Genomic DNA, 16,541 nt, shown 5'->3' on the forward strand with positions numbered 1-16,541 from the left:
GTCTAACCACCATAGAATAATTTATTGCATTCTTGAACCTCCACATGCCAAATTTGGTTCCATTTGCTTGATTAATTCTCGAGTAATTCAGAAATTTGTGTTTAATTTGTATGGTAGCCCCCTCTTAAAGAGGAGGGGTGCAGGGTCTAACCATCATAGAAACATTAATTGCACCCTAAAACCTGCATATGCCTAATTTGGTTCCATTTGTTTGATTAGTTCTCGAGTTATGCAGAAATTTGTGTTTCATTTCTATAGCAGCACTCCCCCCCCCCCCACAGAAGGGTGGGAGGAGTGAAACCTTATAAATGTTTCTTGCCCCCTAAAACTTCCACATGCCAAATTTGGTTCAGTTTGCTTGATTAGTTCTTGAATTTATGCAGAAATGTATGCTTCATTTGTATGGCAGTACCTCCCCCCTCCCTTCGAGAGAGGGGGAGGGGGTCTATTCACCATGGAAACGTTTCGTGTCCCCTGAAACATTCGCATGACAAATTTGGTTCCATTTGCTTGATTAGTTTTCGAATTATGCAGAAATTTGTCTTTCATTTGTATGGCAGCTCCCCCTTAGAGAGGGGGTTGGAGTGTCTCACCACCGTAAAAACATTTGTTGCACCCTAAAATCTCCACATGCCAAATTTGGTTTCATTTGTTTGATTAACTCTCGAGTTATGCCGAAATTTGTGTTTCATTTTTATGGCAGCCCCACCTAAGAGAGGAGTAGGAGTATCTAATCACCATATACTCATTTATTGCACCCTAAAACCTTCACATGCAAAATTTGGTTCCATTTGCTTGTTTAATTCTCGAGTAATGCCGAAATTTGTTTTTCATTTGTATGGCAGTCCCCCCTTAGAGAGGGGAAAGGGTATCTAACCGCCGTAAAAACATTTATTGCACCCAAAAACCTCAATATGTCTTATTTGGTTTCATTTGCTTGAATAATTCTCAACTAATGCAGAAATTTGTGTTTCGTTTGTATGGCAGCACCACCCACCTTCCCCCCTTCCGCTTACAGAGGGTGGTGGAAAGTCTAACCACCATAGAATCTGTTATTGCACCCTAAAACCTCAATATGGCTAATTTGATTTGATCTTTGATTATGTATTGATTGATGAACTCCAATTTCACAATTTTTTAATAAATAGCAGTTTCACGGTACAAAACAAAAGTTTTCACTCATTTTGAAATGTCTTCTAATTACTAGTCTAGTCAAATCTGACATCTATAGTGTAGTAAAACAAACGACAGAATATAGGAACTGAGGAAAGGAAATAAAACTGTCATAGAAAAAAAGAAAAAAATGAAGAAATAATAAAACAATGGATTATTGCTGTTATTGATAAGCTTTCGAAAGTATCGGTGAAATGCTCTTGCAATAGAATAGGGCAAATAATTAAAATTTCGGGATTTATTTCATTTTATTCAACGTTCGTTACATTTACGATTTGTGTGTATTCCGGTTCAGTTAGTTTCCTTAAGGGCCTAATTTTACTATCATTGTATGATTTTTTTAAATTTTATTTTGTTTTATTTGAAGACTTTGATGATGATGGTATTGATTGATTTTGTTTGTATGTCTTTGTTATTTTTTAAAATTAATTAAAAAAATAAAATAATTGTGAAGTCTGCAATAGTTTGAGCCCGCGCGCGTTTACAGACATAAAAATACTTTAGATCGAACATAGGCAAAAGCAGTTTTTCGCGGAAAAATTAAAGCATTCCAAGGGGTATAATGTGAAAACCAGAGGGAAGCTAGGGATAGCTCTACCGGAATACTCGTAAATTCATCTTCTTGACAGATAATTATATCGAGATTTTTCTGTGTTGTGGCAGATCTCATTGCAGATTCTGGTTGGTACGTTTATACTCCAGGTTGAATGTAGGGCCTGAAGTATTGGTTGGAATTAGGCTTAGGTTTGCTCAGTTGTCTGGTCTCGATCACATTTGCAGAATGTTTTCGGGTATCTAGTGAAGCGGGAATTTCTTTGTAAATTCAAGGTTAATGCTGACATAGGTATTGGGTTTAATTCCTGATCGGTCATGGATTTTTTTGGGTTGGAAATTTTCTTGACATGCCTTGAGATAAGTAATGGGCCTGAAGTATCGGCAAGAGTTATGCTTGGGTTTGCTCAGCTGCTTGAACTCGGAAACGATCGCATAGTGGCCGGGGATCTAATAAAGCGGGAATTCCCTTGTGAATTCTTGGCTAATACTGAGATAGGTATTGGGTTCAATTCCCGATCGGTCTAGGGTCTTCCCGGGTTGGAAATTCCCTCGACATGCCATTGAATAAATACGTTCATATAATGGCTTAAATTGTTCTTTCGAATAGTAATCCATGCCTGCGAGATAACCAGTCCGTTTTCTATTCGATTTAGCTTGCCTACTGGTTAGTTGATGAAAAAAATGTAAATACCGTAATATAATTATTATCAATAAGATAACTCGTTCCGCTCAAACCTTTGCAGGGGAAAGAGGTGGGACCATCATCATTATTAAAAAAATAAATAAATAATAAAATGGCGAAGGAGCACGGGATCAACGACTTTACGACACGGAAGATCGTTAAGAAAGGTTGAGGGGCCATGTCGAGGGCATGGAATAAAAACTTACATGATTACTAACCGCATCCAGGAGATACGAATCGTAAGAAAAGGTGTAAGACAATCTTGAACTTTCGCGGAGCGAAAAAAAACAGTAATACGGTTCACCGACAAGAGTATCTTTACCGTCGATTCCTTATCAAATTCCTGAACTGATCGCTATATTAGTTCTCTCTCAGTAAAAATCGTGTATCTGACCAAGCATCTTGCTAACGTTATGGGATTTGGATTGGTGGCTTTCGATGGCAAAAATATTCATTCCAGGAGGTGACAAAATAAACACGGAGGTCTACATCGAGATTTTATATTCTTCCGTGAATAGCACCAAACAGCAGTACGGCCCGAAACCAAATGTGGTATTTTAACAAGATGGGACACCGGGCCACACCTCGAACCGCACTCAAAAGTGGCTGCAGGAACATCTGCCATTCTAGGCGAAGGATTGTGGCCGCCATCCAGCCCTGATCTTAGTTTGCTGTATTACTCAGTATGGTGCGTCATGAAGGCCAAGGCCTGTTCTAAACGTCTCATTGACCCGTACCTGCAGAGAAATGTAATTTAATTTATTATGGACCCAAATTCATGGAGAATCTGTCGTGCTGTTACGGACCCAGCTTAGATAACTGGGCTAAAAATGAATTAAAATAATCAAATATCAAATTTGTAGCGCAAAGCACATTTGAAAAATAAAATAATGCCAGCAGGAAGAAACCACATGTTTCGTCACATTTTCTTCAATTGTTCCATATAGCTCCCAGGATAAGCGCACCAGAGCTAACGCATTAGACGACGGAATAGAAGTAAATATTTATTGCAGGCAATTAGCTAGATGTTTCCCACCTTAATCTTTTTCGTGGGAAGGATGTCTTGGTTAGAACCAAGGCGAGAGCGCTGGGCCACTCGAGAGGTGATAAAAATTGTTTTGTTTAGGTCTCACCTTTGCGGCCCGACATCCATCTTTTCATCGGTCATGGCTAAGGTTCCGGTCAACAACACTAAGGCTGCCCGGCACCGGTCGGAGCATTTTAAGAGAAGGCTAAATAAACGTAGGATTTAAGCTTAAATTTGGTCCATTGAATTATCTGTTGTGACTTTTTTTAATTACCATCCGAAGCTAGTCCATTTTTAAATGCACATTTCAGCATAATTCGGGAAATACCGAACCTTTGATTCCTGTCAGAATAATGCATACTCAAAGCATACCCGCAGCTTAGGTGCCAAAGAATTACTCAAAGGTGCCATCTGTGCAATCACCTGATCTTACATTGACAGTAGAACAGCATTAAGGCAGGTGGTGGATAACATTGCCAGCACTTACAGTGGAAAATTCGCCTGATTCATGCCAGATCGTCTCACCGATTTTCTGAGGAAAGATGGATTACGTACTATGGACAACTTTAACTGTGAGGTGCTTCAAAACTTGTTGTACTGATCAGGGCCCGAAATCTTCGAAGATGAAAAATGAAAATCGATTCTCCTCTCAGTCGCTTCGCTTCGACTAGCTCTACCTCGGCATTCACCGTCAACAAGACTTGAACTGACGTACGTAGAAGGGCGAGGATGACTGATGAACTATTCTAGCAAATGGTTATTCTAATTGACGTGAAGAATGTGAAGTCGACACCGTACCACTGTCATCGCGAGTATTACCAAAATTCACAAAATTATCAGAGCTTCAGAACAAAACACTGCACGCTATTTTATATGTGTGAGTAATTTTCGTACACGATACCAAAAAATCTAACTCATCTTTAGTATTTGTCAAACCACGTTGAACTCAAACATCGATACATGCATACGGGCAGGGTTGCTACATATACAGAATATTCTGTATTTTACAGATTTTTCGTCAAATTTCAGGGACAGAATCTGTATATACAGAATTACAGATTTTCTGCAAAAATACAGAATTTACAGATATTTTTTCAACATCAATTTTATATATTGAACTTATTACAGTGTATACAGAGATACCTTGATTCATAAGAAAGTTTAACGCCACACAACAAGATGGCTTTAGTTGGAGGCAGTCGTCAAGGGAAATCTTGAGCGATTTGAAGAGCTTAATTCTATTGTATTCTTTTCTTTCCATGTTAAGTATGACCATAATCAATCCGCCAGTCGTATATTGACTCATTTAAACTATCCTATCCGTTGGTATCGAGAAGAAGAAGCTGAAAAAATAATGGATGCAGCTAGTAAGCTGACCTTCAATTTGATTTGTTGTGGCTTCTATATTGAATTCTCATGAAACATATTTCAAAGCGATTTGATTTTAGCGATCCGGTTATCAAAACTGCGGTCCTCATAAACCCTCAAATTTTCGTCAAACTACCCAACATTGATACGCCAATGTGCTCAATTCGTTAAACTAGGTAATAGACAAGGCTAGAATAACGAATTCAGGCTACTCAAGACAAATCATATGGGGTAAAAATTGAGTGACTCAGATATAACTTGGTCCCAGCTGTTGGATGTCTAAAGGCATGATGATAGTTTTTTGTACCCATTGCTAAGATCGTTTGTGAGACCCTTTTTGATTACATTCATCAGCGCGTGTTGAGCGAATATTTTTGCTTTACAATGCCAACAAAACAAAATCCGGGAATCGGTTGGCCTCCAAAATTACAAACTCTATTTTGAAAGCGAAAAACTATGTATCGGCTCAAGAAGGAATTTCAAGGATGAAGATGACGAAAAATTTGGAAGCAAAGTTCTACAAACCATGTATAAAAGTCATACAATTCAGAGGATTAAAAGAAAACCTTTTTATGATTTATTTAACAATCCATAAATAATAAAAATAAATTCAAAATGAATATAAACCTTCATTTTAATTTTTTTCCCTTAATTTTTCGATACAGATTTATTATACAGATTTTTTTTTTGCTAAGAATACAGTTATACAGTTTTTTTCAGAAAATTTTACAGAATCAAATGTGGCAACCCTGCATACGGGATACATGAGAGAAATAAAAACGAATTCATTTTGGGGGGAGTCACATTGACGGGGAAGAATGAAATGAGACAGTCGCGTCGTAGAATGAGATAGCAACTAAACGACCGAATGACTGTTGAGTCATGTTAACGGTGAAACTGCTGGAAGAAACCAAAACTCATTCCCAATTGAATGCGCCCCTGACTATCCTCAGTTGAACATGACTTTGCCGAGCCCTGGTACTGATTAAGCTTTTTTGGTAATTTCCTGGTGAAAAGGAGGCAAGTATCAAATTCTAGAGAATTTGATCCATTGATTGAACATAATCTTTATAATCATTATGGAGGTAGAGGTGTGGACTTTACGATCACCCCAGGATAGTTCATTGTACACTCCAGTCTTCATGCCATGGAATTCTATGAGGCCTTAATTCGACCTCTTTCCAGGGGGACTATTTCAACGTATGGTGAAAGATTTCACATCTAAACTTTCTCGTTATGACATTTTTTAATGTGCTCGTTTGCTGAATCGGCTTCGCCATCCTCTTCTAACATGTAGGTGAAGTGAAAGAGCAAATGGCACATCGGCTAGGTACTGTCTTGACATATTGCGATTTTGTCAACACTACATGATGTCGGAAGTGTCCTTTATTGCTACACCCGTCCCCTTTCGAACGTTGGCACTGGGGAACCTTTGCGTAACATACACATAAAGGTAAATTAGTATGCATAATGGCAATGCGTCAACACTGTCACGTGTAATTATCTCCCAAGATCATTACTTTACGACTAAGTCACAATGTTGTAGTTATGAATACAGACACTAAGGAAGCAAACAAGTGAACACACCACAGGAGACAAGTACCTACATGCGAACCAACTTCACTTTCCGCCTTTAATGTCCGTCTCCCCGAGGGGCCATACCCTGGCTGGGTGGCTGGCTGGCCGCTCGTGACTTCCTTACGCAAATGACTGCGCAACAAAGTTCTGCTGCTGCTGTTGGTAATTTTCGCTAACTGGTCCACTTCAATCTCGTCGTCATAGCGTTCGAATTGATTTCCTGCTTCGGAGATTGACGCATCGAAATCGCCAGCTAAGGGCACACGTGAGATCCAATTGCTTTGATTGATTGAGCGCCTTAAATACCACACGCGCGCGCTTCGGACAAGTGTTTTATTATTTCTCCATTCGATTGATTTTTTTCTCTCTCGCGCTGGGATGCAAAGTGTAGATAATTGCCACTATTTTGCATTTTAATGGGCTGTTTTGCGCAACAATCGGCATTACAACGAATTGGATCTGGTTTAAGTACAGCTCGTGGGCACAACCAGTAACATACAAATCGGTTACACCAATCCAAAAGCGCGCTTTTTTGTTCGCGATTTTGAATGCATGTATTTATTTGCTTCCCTTTTTTTTGCTACCATGCTACCATGTTACACAACTTGTTCAACTCCAGATTGGATTGTTATATTGTGGTTCGACAATAAAAACGTAAACATAAATTTTGCGGCAACACTAAATTCGATACCTACTCAAACCATGTTTATGCAAGGTATTGATAATAACTGTTATTTTTTTTCGCAGGCGTGTTCTTGCTGACAAAAAAAGCGTAAGCAGAAGATAATGAACGTGGCGTTCGTTGGAGTTTGGTTGAGATTGTTGGACTTTTCAAACTCACTAACACGTAGTTTATGTAAGCGATCGTTCATGACAACACTCACGTTGGGCTTCTGTAATCTGCCGCTTTTAATGTGTTCTATCGAAATATCTAATTAAAAGAATCCTTCTACTCATAATGATTCTTATTCAGCGAAAATGTTCATCACGATCTTCGTTTCATGATTCTCATCCAGAGAACTAGTAACAATCACAAGCCGCTGAGATAAATCCGTTGTTTTATTCGCTCTATTAGGATCACCATATTCGGGCACAACTCAAACGATTCTTACCTCCTGTGTAACTATCCAAAGTGTAAAGAGTCTGTAAAGACAAGAAAAAGTGAAACAAACATAAATAAATGATCAAAAGCAGCACCCAATCGTAACCAAAGCATTTAAAAAAAAAACATAATCACTGCTTTAGAAGTTCGATGTGAAAACAAAAACAAACAAAAAAAACATAATTATACGGAGCAAAAATTTCCAGTACAATTGATCGGCTACAAAGCATTGCCTCTAAAGCATGAAATTAACAATTTTAACTGCATATTCCCTCGTAAGAGCAATTTTCCGCTCATCCAGCAAATAAAATTAATAATGTCCACCATCACTCTCGAGTGCACACGCACGCATGCACGATGAATTAAAATCACACACATCTTGATTACCGTTAATTGTCAGGCATAAAAACAGAGCTTCCATCACTCATCAGGAAAATGGGTTTACATAAAAAGGGAACAACAGCAACCGACTTCGCAGGCAGTAAGCAACACGTAAGCGAGCACTCAGCCGAAAAATCGGAACAAAACAGCATAACAGCATAGGTGCGCAGCTAGAGGTGCAGCATAATCTCCGACCGCAACATTGACTGCATTTCTCCTCATTCCGACGTTCGTCGAGCTCGGGAACCGAACCGTGGTGAGGGGAGAATTGGGGACAAACTGGCAGTTTGGAGTTCCATAGAGGGGGACGGAAAAGGAGCGGTGCACGCAAAACTTTGCCAATTGTCGTCATCAGCTGTCAGACTGAAGCAATTAGGTTTCCTCCGTCAAAGAAAAATAGGAAATTGGCATTTAGCGTGTAGTTGCTGCTCTCATGTTGTCTTCCAAAGTTATATACCGTTTGGTGCAATGTGTGTCACCAGAGCGCACTGATGGGAATGCCAGGTGTGACACATTGTCATTAATGACAGAAAATTGGTTTTTTTTTCTGACTTTTTTTTTCTGAACTACATGAGTTTCCATAATTTCAACGCACTCTCTGCAGATTTCACGATTGCTAAGTGTACGGCAGAATAAAGACTTGAACGGGGTACGGGGAACGGGACTCTTCACAGCCAATGAGAAATTATAACTATTATCAGAGATCAATGTCATCAATGTCGGGATTACAGGCCTCTTGAGCCATCGTCGTCAGATCTCATCAGTAATGAAGTGCGATGCACAGCGTGAAGTACAGCACGACTGTTCATGAGAGCTGTAGGGTTAATTCTCACTCCTGTAGTTGCCAGGGATTAATTGTCAGATTTACGGGCCACATTCAGAACTGCTCCAGTCTCATCCTTGACTGGAAGGACTTATCTCTCCCAAATGAATCCTCAAGATCCTACATAAATAGAGCTGGATCTGGACACAGTACAATGTCGTTTCTCGGGTTGTCCCGAGAATTGACCATTCTTCCGCAAGTTCCTTCTTTTGAGCAATCTTTCATGTAGAGGAGATATGTCTAAAACACGCCTGCCGGGCAATTTGATCCGCTTGATTTTCACGTAAACCAGCAAGAATAAAAATGTGATGGTTATAGGCATTCATGCTAGTCAAAGATAGAATTCTACCATGCAAGTTTTACATTTGTAACAGGCTTTAAAAAAATAAGGAAAATAATTTTATTTCGAAGTGATTTTCGAAGTAATTTTCAGCATCGTTTCTATATGGTTTTTGTTGCTTGAAACCGATTCAGAGGCGATAACTGTGAGTCATTTATTTATTGAGTGGATATTTCAGATGAAGAAAACGGTAAGAAAGGATTCATTTCTTTCTCAATTTAATATTTTCCGCATCCGCTTACCATCGGGCAGTACGGCATACCCTCGATCAGGGCAATTTGCTCGCTTTCGGCCGGATAACCTTCTCACGAGAGAAATAGCTTGTATGTAAGGGATGCCAGATGATTTTTTCAAATATCTCTATATAACACCAATAAATGTCTTCAAATGTAACCATAATGAACAAAAATAAGCAAACTACCACGGCATTTCTAAATCATGTTCTATATATCACACAAACGATTGTTTTCACATACATTGAAATGTTCTCAGTATGTTTTCACAAAATCAAAAGTTTTCAAAACGAAAACATGTCTTCACATCTGGCATCAGGGTTGCCAATAATATTTTTCAAAAAACTGGAATATTGCTCTTAAAAAAACTGGAAGAAAAGTGGATCCTGTAAAACCGTTTTATTTAAAAAAATATCGGCTCTAAAATGATTTTTTTACTTAATGATTGAGCAATAGGATTTCCTTCGATGCCTCGTGTAGTATTTATATGTAGTTCATAAAATGGCAAAAACAATTAATTAATCATATCATTCTAGCAGATCTATATATTGAAATGCAGGAATAATTTTTTATCAGGTCCTACAATATTATTCCAATACTAAAAAGAGCACTTTCAATACCAAACCAATACTGAGGAAAGTGTTAATTGGTATTGAAATTATGAAATACTGGTATTTAAAAGCTATTTCTTTCCAATTTAGGTATTATTCTTTGGTATTTTATCAAAATCTAAATGAGATTTCCTGCTGCACGAGTGATTTACGAATTTGATAAATGTGGAAGCTATATTCCGAAATACTTAATCTAATGCAATCAATAACTCGATATTTTCAATTTTGCGACTTGGTCTCCTCTAACTTAACACCGACTATATTGACTCTATGATCATCTGAAATTTAGAATTATTTGGAGGATCTATTACATTTGATGATTATATAAACCAGCATAGCACACGGGCTCTTTGAACCTTTATGGGTAAGATTTCTTGCTATGTACATTGCCTGTTGTAGTTGAAATGGTAGTTCAATTGGTCTGATCTTCAGAATGTTTTGTGGGACGCAGAATATATGATATTTATATAAATTCAAAGACGAGAGTAGCACGCAGTGAATCCGAAAGCGTAAACAAGAGGAAAACACTAAGTTGAGTGTGTAAGAAACGAATGATAGATCCAATGTAAATACACATTGGATCGAGCAAACGTTAAATTTCAAAAAATTAAATTGATCAAGAGATAGGAAGGGTGAGTGAGGGATCAGAGATGCCAGACATGTCTTCATTTTGAAGACATTTGACTTACTGTGAAGACATTCCATTCTGTGAATACATTTTAAAGACATTATCAAATATGTGAAAACACTTCAGTATGATAGCGTGCGTGGTTTGAGAGATGTTATTTCCATGAAATTCTAACTTTTGGCCGAAAATATAGTCAAAAGACTTTTATCACAGTGTCATCCGCTCGCCTTTTCATCAGTGTCACTTGTTCACTTTTGTTCCTAGTAATTGACGGAGACTTTTTTCTCGGGGTTATTCACTTGATTTTCTCAAACTTTTCCAAGCAGAAAATCCACAAGCATAAAGAATGAATTCAACAACAAAGCGGTTTTTACTTCAAGTTCTGGAGAACTTCAAGCGGTCTGAATACATCTCTAGAAGACATTAGCTTATTTGCGCCCGAGAATTCGGATGATTGTGACATTGTATTTTTATTATTTTTGGCCTAAACTATACTATACAATTAACCGAGATCTTTCAAACGACCACTTCTCGGATCGACGGTTTTCCGGTTACATACCGTTTCAATAATTAGTTTTATGGATATGCTTTTAGTCACAACCAAAACTTGAAGGCTGAAATAAACAAATTGAGTTATCACAGTTCCGTTTTAGTGGAAGAACTGGGGCTATATTCAATCAATCGACGGTTTATCAAGCCAATTATCACTTCTAAACACATAAAATTTAGTATGCAGTTTCGCAATATATTCTTTGTTCACATTTATTGAAATAAACATCAAAAACTCAAGGTAAGTTTAATGGAATGCGCTATATAACAATACCTATTACAATAAACATTGAATAAGCTATCAAACTTTGTCCAAAATTAAGTTATGAGTTTTAGTTTCCTCCGATATGATTGTGAATACATTTGAAGACATTTTTTCGTGCCATGTGAAGACATTTGAAAATATTATTTATACATCGTGAATTCATTTTACATAAAATGGGTAAAACTAAAGCACACATATAAAAAAACAGGATAAAACTGGATGATGTTTGAAAAAACTGGAAGATTTTAGGATTTAACTGTTTGACTGGATAGGGAGAAAAAAACTAGAAGAATCCAGTTTAAACTGGAACATTGGCAACGCTGTCTGGCATCTATATTATGTGTTCAGAGAAAGAAGAAAAAGAGAGCGCAGACTGGAGAATTAATGCACGAATACTGGGAGAACACGTTCACCGGAAAAACGGTTTCTTCTCTTCGCTGGAGGGCATGAAGTGAACAGATTGATGGAATATTGGGAATAATAAATACATTTTCAAAATGAAAATTATGAATGAAAATTACCATTTCAGTACAAATTCTTTATCGTTGAATTTGACTATGGAGCTGGTCGTGTTTTAAGTATTCAAAGAGCATTAGGTAATTATTTTCATTCACATTTTAAAAATTTAGAACTGCCTTCAGGTAGGATAATCTGGAAGAGGGTACGTTTACTTCAGATAAACTCAAAACTATGTAGGGGAACCGCGGGTAATACGGACAGTGGGGGTAATATGGACAGGTGGTTGATTTGTATAGTTACATTCTGAATTTTCAGATTTCTGTTAATGAGAACATCTTCTACATGTTATTTTATTATAATTAAGCCACCCTATGGCAATGAACACAGATCAAAAGTGGAAAAAGCCGAAAATAATACATGATTCCGCGTGTGGATGTCATTTATAATTAATAATAATTTCGATATTAAAGCATTTTGAGTGGTTTAATATCAAAATTCAGTTCGCTGATGGTTATATTTCGTTTTGTGAGTAAACAAAGAAGCGATATTAGGCCGCGCGACTGAGGACATCGTTGCGCTAATCCACAGTACCTTAGCATTTGAAACGGAAGGAGTCAACGGTTCATGATTCTAGCATTAGATGTCGACCTGTAACACCAATGATTTTGAAGTCACCGGTCCACTAGAGGGCAATAGCTTGCTTTCGTCCTGAAATGGGAATTTTCTCAATCAACCTTGGAAATTTAATTTTGGAATCAGACGTTGTAGGATCAATCGTGGAATCTGTATCTGAGATTTGAAATGAAATTCTTGGATCTTCAACATCGAACTATGAATCCGAGGTCAAAAATAAATAATTTAAATGTAACATCTGGAAGTTGCACATTAACACAAACCCTTCAATCTAGATTCTGCAGTATGCAGTCAAGTGCACCCGTGGCCGAGTGGTTAGCGTCTCACATTATCATGCCGGGTGTTCGGGTTTGATTCCCGTTCTAGCCTTGGGATTTTTCGTCAAAGAAATTTTCTTCGACTTGCACTGTGGTCACGCGTATTCAAGACCTTGCCCCTCGGAATACATTCAAGGCGTGTTATTTGGCTTAAGAAATCTCAACAACGTATTAATAAATGACGCTAGTTAATGCATACGTTGAGACGGCAAAAGTTCCACAGGGAACGTTCACGCCATTCAAGAAGAAGTATGCAGTCTGGTCAAATTCCAATTCCACCTGAAAACAGATTTCGGAATGAGAGATCAAAAATATAGTACATATCCGAATAGGAAATGTACAATATGGAAGAATAATGTGTAGTTGGAACCAAAAATCATAAACGTGAAATTCGATGCACTCGATGCATGAGTCTAAAATCTAGACTATGTGATATGAAGATGATAATGTAAACTTTCATTCGAACTGGAACATGGAATCTGGATCGGAAAACAAATTCTGGAACCTGTAATTTATGGAGTCCGAATATGAAACCGAAATGAGGTTATAGAAACCAAAATTTCTACAACCTGGAAGCAATATTCTGGATCTACAATCAATATGACTGATTCCGGCCGTCCTCGATCACTACCAACGGAATGCACACAAAAGGCAAGTACGATTACAGTCCATTCTTTTCGCTTCCTGATTTCGGTTCCATTGATAGCGCCGCTTAGGTCGACGGTGGGGTTGACGCCGTTCCGATCCATGAGGCCCCCGTCGTTTCCGCTATTTCTACCCCACACTCCAACGTTCTATCTGCCAATCGTGACCAGGAGATCATGGTATATTATCAGAACGTCGGTGGTATCAACAGCGATGTCAACGATTTCCGATTAGCTATCTCAGACCAATGCTACGATATCGTTGTACTCACGGAGACTTGGTTAGACTCACGTACGCTCTCTCACCAAGTGTTTGGCTACGACTACGAAGTTTTCCGTTGTGATAGGAATACCGATAATAGCCGTAAAGCCAGAGGCGTAGGGGTTCTAGTGGCTGTGAACTCCAGACTCAAGGTGAGCGCTGTAAAAAACCAAAAATGGATTTGCTTGGAGCAGATATGGACGGCAATCACACTTGACGACCGTACTCTATATCTATGTGCGTTGTATATTCCTCCTGACCGAATACGAGAACGCGAGCTTTTCGAGATCCACTGCCAGTTGGTTTGCTACGTTTTTGGAAATCGCCAAAACAACAGAAAAGTTATCATGATGAGCGACTTCAACCTTCCAGGAATCTTGTGGAAGAAGTCTCGTAACGGCTTCCTTCATCCGGATTTGGGTTACTCGTCCTTCCATCCCAACGCTTCTTCCCTGCTGGACAACTACTGCTTAGCCACTCTCTCGCAAATCAATTACGTTACCAATCAGAATGGTCGTAGCCTGGATCTCTGCTTTGTGAGTGCGCAGGACACATCCCCATTTTTATGCGAGGCTCCTGCTCCTCTTGTGAAACTAACTCCTCATCATCTACCCCTTCTGGTTACCGTTGGCACAAAGACGTTACGGGATTTCGATATTCCAGCCACAGTCATTTTCAATGACTGAACACATGAATGACTTGTTGCCCCCGCTGCTTCACATATTCAAACTTTCAGTGGCCACCGGTGTCTTTCCAACCTGTTGAAAACTAACCCATATGTTCCCAGTCCATAAAAAAGGAAGTAGACGGGATGTTAACAATTATCGTGGTATCACTTCGCTTTGTGCTTTGGCAAAACTGTTTGAGCTTGTTATTATGGAGCCGCTAGATGCTTTCAGCAAGCAGTACATTAGCATTGAACAACACGGATTCACGATAGGTCGCTCCACTACCACAAATCTGCTGTGCCTCACTTCTTACATTACTGACAGTATGATAAAGCACGCTCAAACCGACGCCATCTACACTGATCTGACAGCAGCCTTCGATAAATTGAACCACCGTATAGCTATCGCTAAACTGGACCGGCTTGGGATTAACGGCAACCTTCTGCAATGGCTTCATTCATACCTAACTGGCCATCGACTAGCCGTCGTTATTGGTGATTGCCAATCCTCTCTTTTTGATGCTACGTCCGGGATACCACAAGGCAGCCATCTAGGTCCGTTAATTTTTCTGATCTACTTCAATGACGTAAATGTGGTAATCGATGGACCACGACTATCATATGCAGATGATTTGAAAATTTACCTTCGGGTCTGCTCAATTGAAGACTGTCACTTCCTTCAACGACAACTGGATGTTTTTGCCGATTGGTGTGTACTCAACCGAATGGATGTAAACCCCGCATATCGTACAAATATGTCTTGTTTGACACGGTAATTGAGCGAGTCAGCGAAGTCAAGGCCCTGGGAGTTATTTTGGACACGCAACTCTCATTTAAACCACACATCTCGTTCACATCTCGTCAATAAAGCGTCCAGAACTCTGGGGTTCATCTTCAGGATTGCCAAGAACTTCACCGACATCTACTGCCTTAAATCTCTCTACTGCTCTCTAACTCCCTCTGTATTAGAATACGGTTCAGCAGTTTGGAATCCTCATTATAACAACGGCGTCGAAAGAATTGAATCAGTTCAACGACGATTCGTGAGATACGCACTTCTTAGTTTGCCGTGGACAGACCCCTTCCGACTACCGAGTTTCGAGAGTCGTTGTCAGCTGATCGACTTGGAATCTCTGTCGGTTCGTAGGGACACAGCCAGAGCTTTGCTGATAGCTGATGTTTTGCAAGAACGCATCGACTGTCCCGTTCTCTTGGAAAACATCAACATCAACGTTCGACCTCGAGCTCTCCGGAATAATGCGATGCTACGATTGCCCGTACAACGCACGAGTTATAGCATGTTTGGTGGACTCAACGGTTTGCAGAGACTTTTTAACAGTATAGCCAGGCTGTTCGACTTTCATCTATCCCGAACGCTTTTTCGTCGGAGATTATTGATTATTGTTTTAGTGATGACTTTTTTGGTATGCATTATTCATGTTTAGATTCAAGCTACATCATTAGGGCCTTTAAAACCTGTTGATGAATTGACTAATAATAATCATAATATCTGCAATTGAATCTTACATGTGTAGCTTTTGACGAAATTCGAATCTCGAGATCCACTCGGATCACGTGTCACCTCAGCAAATTGGGGCCGCCTCGGTTCCTTACCCTCGTTAGATAGAGACTTCACACCCCATTACATTTTCCTCAGAATACATTTTATTGCGAAAAAATAAATTCATAAAAAATTACGCCCCGTTGGCGTTAATACGTACGTAGTGTAGAATTTTTAATTTTCCTCATCCTGTTTGCGTTCATAGATTTTAACATTATGTTTTTGTTTTATATTTTGTGTCATTCTAATCCTGACTGTTCTCTATGCATGTCTACAAAATTTTTGGAAGCTATAATTCTTAGCATACTTTTTGTTTCTGTTATATTTATTAGTTTTGTTTTGTTCAAATGTGTTTTGGAAACAATCGTTCAACGGATGCTGAGGAATGTGACAGAATCAGAAATGTTGGAATAATTTCTCTCAATTTGGGAAAAGCAAAATTATTGTCATTCTTTTTTAGTGACAAAATTAATAGTCATAAGCATTCTAGCGTTCGTTTACTGTGTAGCCAGCAAAATCCAGGTTTCTGGTCTTTCTGAACTCATTATCGATATCCTGAATAAAATTTACATTAATTCAAACATTATAATAAAAAAAATTACCAAAATTCTGTAACGCTATATAAAAAAAAGGTTGAGCTTTCTCAAACCCCACATAAAAAGCTAACAATTCTTGGATCCCGA

General features: G+C 38.7%; 1 protein-coding gene across 5 annotated transcripts in view; it reads right to left on the reverse strand.

The window, feature by feature from the left end:
• The window catches only part of LOC129774736 (rho GTPase-activating protein conundrum), a 231,034-nt gene that overhangs the window by 140,596 nt on the left and 73,897 nt on the right, over nucleotides 1–16,541 (reverse strand). For 3 of the 5 annotated variants that reach the window (XM_055778653.1, XM_055778654.1, XM_055778655.1), the window contains one exon: nucleotides 7,496–7,526. The exons of the other annotated variants lie outside the window; for them this stretch is intronic. The gene's annotated coding sequence lies outside the window, so the exon portion shown is untranslated. The remainder of the gene's footprint in view (nucleotides 1–7,495; nucleotides 7,527–16,541) is intronic. 5 annotated transcript variants of the gene reach the window in all.

The sequence above is a fragment of the Toxorhynchites rutilus genome, chromosome 3 (assembly GCF_029784135.1).
Source record: "Toxorhynchites rutilus septentrionalis strain SRP chromosome 3, ASM2978413v1, whole genome shotgun sequence".
Classification (NCBI taxonomy): domain Eukaryota; kingdom Metazoa; phylum Arthropoda; class Insecta; order Diptera; family Culicidae; genus Toxorhynchites; species Toxorhynchites rutilus.